This window comes from Hydra vulgaris, chromosome 05, assembly GCF_038396675.1.
Source record: "Hydra vulgaris chromosome 05, alternate assembly HydraT2T_AEP".
Lineage (NCBI taxonomy): Eukaryota > Metazoa > Cnidaria > Hydrozoa > Anthoathecata > Hydridae > Hydra > Hydra vulgaris.
The window spans coordinates 29,969,957-29,977,500 of NC_088924.1; positions in this window are offsets into that span (position 1 = coordinate 29,969,957).

The window sequence follows — 7,544 nt, forward strand, 5'->3', positions numbered from 1 at the left end:
GTTTTTCTACTATGGCGTTTATAAAAGATGGGTAACTAAGGAGCGTTTTCTGAGGATAGACAATCCTGTCTAAATCTTTCGTCGAAGTGAAGAACTATTTTGATCAGGTCTAATTACTTTACAACCTTTTTAGTGGAAGCACTATTTTAAGAAAAGTCTTGGCCGAGAAAACTGGTATGTTTATCATAAAACCGTTCAAATTCAATGGAGTACAAGCATTAAAGTTGTGAAGCTGTTGGTTAAGAAAAATTCTATATATCTTTACAGAGGCTTCGTGACCTTGATTTAACTGCTGATCTATTTAATGAAGAAAAATATCTGGATAAATGAATTTAGTCATTTGAATTTATCATCATGAGAACTTTTTGGTTCAAAGCAATGTCTGTGTTTCACTTTAATTAGAAGGTTTCCTTACATGATAAGATGAAGTTTATATAGACTTTTATTTAGAATCTCATCAGGCTTAAATCTTCCTGACCCAAATTAATTAATGTAGCATATTTGATTGTCTCCCGTCAAACAAGTTTTGGTTTTTAGAAAAAATTTTTTAAAAAGAGGACAATAAGGAGAAAAACCTTACACGAAAAACCAAGAACAAAGCTCATTTTATCAAATATGAAGAGAAGCAGTTAAAGGTAAACGTGTTCAGTACCGCTATCAATACTCTAATTCAACAAATAAGGGACAGGCTACATAAAAGACAACGAACAGCTTTTCGTTCCTATGGTTTTTAGAATCTAATAATAGATGGAGGGAGAAATGAAAAACATTAATGCAAATCTATTTGAACAATGGGGATAAAAAGAAACTTGTTGGAAAGATTTGTCATTTGGATACTCTAAGAGGCGCCAAATTTTTCGGTGCAAAAAAACTTTTTACTTCAATGAATCTATTTAGTGGGATCTACCAGAAAGTGCCCAGTGTAATTATTGAAAGTTATTATTCCCAATTATTGAAAGTTATTATTGCCCAGTGTAATTATTGAAAATTATTATTCACTTTATTAGTTAAGTCTATTTGTCTTATTATCTTCTTTACGACAGGATCTTCTTTATGCTTTAAAAGAAAAGAAATCCGTTGTCCATTTTAATGGGAAGCTTGTGAGCTTGACAGCTGAAAAAAGAAAATAATCTGACAGTTACACTAGAGAGAATTGCAGTTAGTGTAATAAGTTCAAACTTGGAATGTAGTGATAATTTTTTGCTTGGCAAAGTACATGCTTTCAACATTTAATTGGGTCAGAGAACTGACTCAGTTAATGCTCAATTTCTTAAAATACATTGCTATTTAAGACAATATTGTTGGTGTTTGCTGTCACACAAGTACATCCAGCACCTGAAAACTTGCTAGTACAGTTACAATCCTATTAGCTATCCTTATTACTAATCTCGTCAGATGCATGTGTCGTTGTCATTATGATGACTGCACTAACTGGCGCCGAGACCAAACTCCAAGAAAAGAAATTTATGTGCACCAACAGAAAACTTTGTCAAAGATTGTTGACAAGATTGACACATTATCAGAGTTTTCATTAGAGTTCACCTACCTATAACCAAGGCGGCATTAAGGTTTAGGGAAACTGCAATAAATGAATATATTTTCAAAAGAGGAGACTAAAAAAATCTTTGTTAGTTATATGTTTACTACCTTGGTGAACATGTTCCTGATATAAATTTCATCAGCCAGAAGCTTGCCATAAAACAAGATTAGAAATGACAAAGGACATCTAAATCATCATAAATGAAAAGGAGTGTTTAAAATAAGTAAAAAGAACGTGTTTAAAATAAGCAAAAAATATCCTGAGTTTTCTCAATTACGACTGAAAAGCATGCAAAATTATACCTGGTATTTAAGTCAACAGCTTAGTGTATTGGCTTTAGCTGGTAATGATGTTAAAAAAGACAAGAAGAATATACTCCAAAAATTCTTAGAGTTTCCAATTCCTAAAGAGTTCACGAAGGGTGAACCCTAAAATGCTTATAAACACATTGTCTACAACACTACCAGAGGTAATTGTAATCAGAGATGGATCTTTTTTTACCTAGCCCATGTTATTCATAACTGCTGCCAATTGGTTGCCCTATTGTGCGCCACTTCTTACCCTGCAGAATCAGAAAGGGCGTACAATCAAGATCAGAAGGGGTGTACAATCGCCGACATTTTTTTTTCTACTTTATTAAATTAGATTGATAAGGAATTAATGATTTTGTTCGTTAAGCTCCTTTATCTAAAAGTTATGTTACTTGGTTACCCAATTAGCTCTCTATTTAATAGATGTCAATAAAGTAAAGTACAGTAAAGTACAATCCATACTTGACGTTCAAAGATTTTTTTTAGAAAATATCGCTAAATATCATAAAAAAAAGTTATAGAAGTTTCTTACATTTAAGTTTATAACTTAAATTTTCCTTTTTAGAATAGTCAAACTAAGTAGAAATTATTGAAATTGTATGAACTTTACAATATTATAAACTTATGAATCTGTATTAAGCTCTTTTTTTAATAATAGATCAAAATAGTTATTGATTGGTCATAGTTTCTTTACTACGTACAAAATTGAAAATATTTTGTTTTAAGAAAAAATGTCCTGGCTCTGAAGGTAGAAAATTTACACTTGGAAGATATATTCCGCTGCCAACAAGAAAGTAAGAAAATAAACGCCCATTATTTAGGTTAGAGTTTTTAAAATAAATTAATCAAAGATTGCGGAGTAACCATTCAAATCAATAAGGAGGCTCATAAGGCTATTTACTACTCCAATTTCGCTCACGAAATTCCTAATATCTTTTATACTGAGCAAATCAACTTTGTTATTTTGTTCGTCAACTATGATGTTGTTAAAAGATGGCTGTTCTCTCAGGTTTATAAATCTCGAAAAAAAGAAAGGTGCGGCCAATTTAATTATGAACGTCTTAGATCAAAACGACAAGAATTTAAAAATGCTGAGGTCAAGAATACGATAACAGAGCCAACGTGTCTGATGTGTACGAAAGAATAGAAACAATTTAACTTCAGAAGAATCCTCAAGCTCTTTACTTGTCATGCAGCGCTCATAACCTTAACCTTGCTGGTGCTTATTTCACTAAGTCTTCCGTCGAAGTGAAGAACTATTTTGATATTTAGTTACTTTACAATATTTTGACTTTTCCTCTTCTTCATCTATTAGGCTGGCGTAGATGTAAACCTTTGTTACATTTTTTCCTGCATATGATGATGAATGCTGAATCTTCTTGACTCTTCTCATAGGTTTTTGCTTGTGCCAACTTGATAGTGGCTACGCAACTCTTCCTGTTATCTCCTAATGAGTGTACAGCTATAAAACTCAGTTTAATGGTTCTGAGGCCGGCTGGTATAAGGTTTCTCGAACGCTGTGGTAGCTCTCAGAGAGGCTGATCCCACCAACAGCTAAAAAATATCAGAGTATTAATAGTGCCATGTTGCGCATGGACGGTATTCCTGTTAATGCTTTTGGTGCACATTGTCAAGGTCACATAAGGAGCCCTATGTTACAACTTAGGGTTAGTTGACAGGACTGAGAAAATTACATAGCTTTGGAGGCCGAGCTCTATCTATGAATGAGTCAAGTTCTCTTTAAACTTAAATTATACCAAAAGTTACCCAAAATATTAAACATAAAAAACCATCCCCACCACCTAGCTGTTTTAATATATCTTTTACTAATATTCGTGATCTGCGAAGCAACCTTCCATCAGTTGAGTCTTACCTCTTGCAAAACTCATCAAACTTGCTTGCTCGTAGTGAAACTAATTAATATTCTGCTATTCCTTCTTCTGATCTAAGTGTTGATGGGTACTATCATTTGATTCTTTAAGACTCGAATAGTCACGTGCTTGGCTTGGAGGTATTTGTAATTAATTTTTCAAATTAATTACAAATACACACCAAATTATTTGTTGTAAAATCAGGTTCGAATCCTTTAACCAATCTTTTATGTGCTTCCGTTTAGCTTCTTCACTCTATTACCTTTCTCTTTGTTCTTTGTTATTCTCCTTATCGCCAAGACTGTACTCTATTAGATGTAATTTCTGATCAAATTGACGATGCCCTCTCTCTTTACCCTCTGCCAATATTGTTGTTAATGGTGACTTAAATGCACATCACACTGAATGGCTAGGTTCTAAAGCCACTTACCCTGCTGGCACTAAAGCCTATAAATTTTGCATTTCTCAATCTCTTACTCAGATAGTTACTCTTTCAAAAAGTCTTATAGGATCCTATAGGATTCCGGTAGGATCCATAGGATTCCTATAGGTATCTTTTTCGGTTCTATAGGAAACCAATAGGACCTATTGGATTACAAGGGGAATCCGATTACAATTTTATATGTCTTATAGGGTTGCAATTTTTTTTTTATTTTTTTTTTCTTATTCACCTCCTCAAGGCCAAGAAGGCCACTACAGATGAGGAGGCTACTTAATAGTGGTTATAACCCTCTCTCAACTCTATAACTCCGAAACACGAACCTCGACGAACAAGGCCGCTGCGCGGAGAAACAAGTTGAGCGCGGTACTACCAGGGACATGGTGGGGATCGAACTCGGAACCTCTCGCTTATGAAGCGAGCGCTTTACCACTACACCACTACCGCTGGACTAATAGAATTCCTATAGGTATCCTACAGGTTCTATAGGAATGCTAATGCAACCCCATAGGTCCTATAGGATTCATATATGTATCCTATAGGTTCTACAGAATACCTTTTTGGTTCCTATTGCACTCCTATAGGTTCTATAGGATTCATACATGTAACCTATAAATTCTATAGGATTCTTATACAACCAATATGATACATATAGGAATGCAATTGGAATCCTATAGGTCCTATAGGATATAAATAAGAAGAACAAAACTGCTATAGAGTTAATAGTATAATCCTATATAAATAATATATTTCCTACAAGATTCATAGAACTCCTATAAGAATAAACCAATTTCATAACAAAAGTAGTTGTTTATAGTTGTTTATAATAACTCCTATAAGGTTGTATAGGCTTTTTAAAAGCAAAATACAACTTTCTCACTGTAAATTTATGGTCAACTAACATTACAACGTGCATTTGTCCAGCAAATTTCAAAGCAAATCAAACCTATTGTAATATAATATATACCATTAGGTTTTAATTTGCTTGAAATTATTTTGCATTTGATAACAACATTTTTGATTAATTACGTACATATTTTTTGTTAATAGTGAGCTTTTTTTTTTATGATGGCGTTGTAGTTTAGTTCGATGATAAATTTAAATGTTTTAAAATAACCAATAGCGCTTCGATAAGCTTGGCATTCGATAAGCATATTTATGGCTTTGAAACTTAATAAAGGTTAAATTACTTTTAGGTCATTTAAAATTAATGTTACTTTCGCAAAGTATACATAAGACTATTATTCAGTTGAAATATCAATTGAAATTTATTTAATAACAGTTTCAATGTCTGAAAAAACAAAATATTCTTGTCTTTATTCATTAAATGATTCTGAATCTGAATATAAAACATTAGCTCGCATTAAAAAAAGAAAATTGGAAAAAAAATTAAAACCGGTTAAAAAAAATAATTGATTAAACCCATTAAAAGCGTGGTATGGAATTCTATATATTAATAATGATAAAAGTAATAAAAATAATAATAATATATATAACACAAGGCTATTAAAAATTTGCACAAAAAAGAATTGCTTATAATTGTCATTCAAATTATATTATTGCTTCACAACTAATCAAATAAGTAAGGATAACAATAATAGATCATCTTATTACTGAAAGTCTCCCATGATCAACAGCAAAGCGAATTTTAGTCGTAAGCGAGCAAAGGTTTTCAAAGTATTCTGGAATGAAACCTCGTAACTTAAGTTGAATTCTCTTTTTCAGGTGGTTAAGATTTTTTTAAATCATTGGAATAGATTCTCTGTTTTAAGTGAGCCCAAAATGTCTCAATAGGCCTTAATTGCGGTACATTTGGTGAATTATCATCCTTAGAAACATAGGTTATATTAAACTTCTTGTAAGTTTCAATTGTTAGCTTTGCATAATGACAGCTTGCAACATCAGGCCAAAATATATATTTTATATTTTTGTGATGCGAGTTGATGAAAGGAACAAGTTTCTTTTCAATGGATTTTTTGGAATATATTTTTGCATCAATGGCATTATTCTTAATTGCGAAGAAAGGTTTTGATTTACCAAATCTACTGATTGCAATCCTACTAAAACTTTCGCTTGAAACTTTGACTTAAACTTATATTTAATATTATTTTCAGCTTTGTCTTCATCTTGACCATAAAGCCATCATTTCCTGGTGTGTTTTGACTGCTCAATGTAAAATAGGACTCATCATCCATGATAATTTCAAACTCATTTGACGGAAAAAAGTTTTCAAAGGTTTTAACAGTTGTTATTTTTGTTTAATTATTTGAATTTCAGAGCTTTCTGTTGATTTCTTTTGAAATACTTAAGTCCATGCATGTTAAAAATTTTATAAACTTATAAAATTATTTATTTTTATAACTTCTATGAATTCCATATTTTAATGCAAGTTTTCTCTGGGAGATTCCAACTTTATTTTCAGCCTTGTTAATGAGTGAAGTAATTTTTCTTATATCCATTTTGTATGGTTTTCTGCCACTTCCCGACTTACTTTTAAGGTCAATATTGTCGTCAACTCTTTTAATAACATCATAAATTGTTCGCCTTGCAACTTTCTTTTGCATAAAATGATGTACTATAAATGTTTTCTCTTTGTCTATGTTATCTAAATAGAAGTTTCCAATAAGCTTTCGTTTGTCATTTTCTTTAATTCCATCCATTTTATTTATATAATTTTAATTGCCAAAATCAGTACCAGATTATGAAATAAGAATGTCTAGTAAATATTTATAAATAACTTCGAACTGCAAAAATATTCTAATTTGTTCGCAAGTTTCGAACGTTCAAATTTAGTGCAAATTTTTTGTAGCCTCGTGTTGTATATATATATATATATTTTATATATATATATATATATTTATATATATATATATATATATATATATATATATATATATATATATATATATATATATATATATATATATTCTCTTCCTGATGATCCAGCAATGGTGAAACTCCAAGTCGAAGATAAAAGTTAGATAAATGTTTTTTACTAATTAATTATTGCTCTGTTCTGTAAGAAGATTGAGCACTCTATTTGTAAAATACACTAACATAATTTACATATATATATATATATATATATATATATATATATATTATATATATATATATATATATATATATATATATATATATATATATATATATCTACATATCTCTCTCTCTCTCTCTCTCTCTCTCTCTCTCTCTCTATATATATATATATATATATATATATATATACATATATATATTATATACATATATTATATATATATATATATATATATATATATATATATATATATATGTTATACATATATTATATATATATATATATTATATATATATTATATAAATATATTATATATATATATATATATATATATATATATATA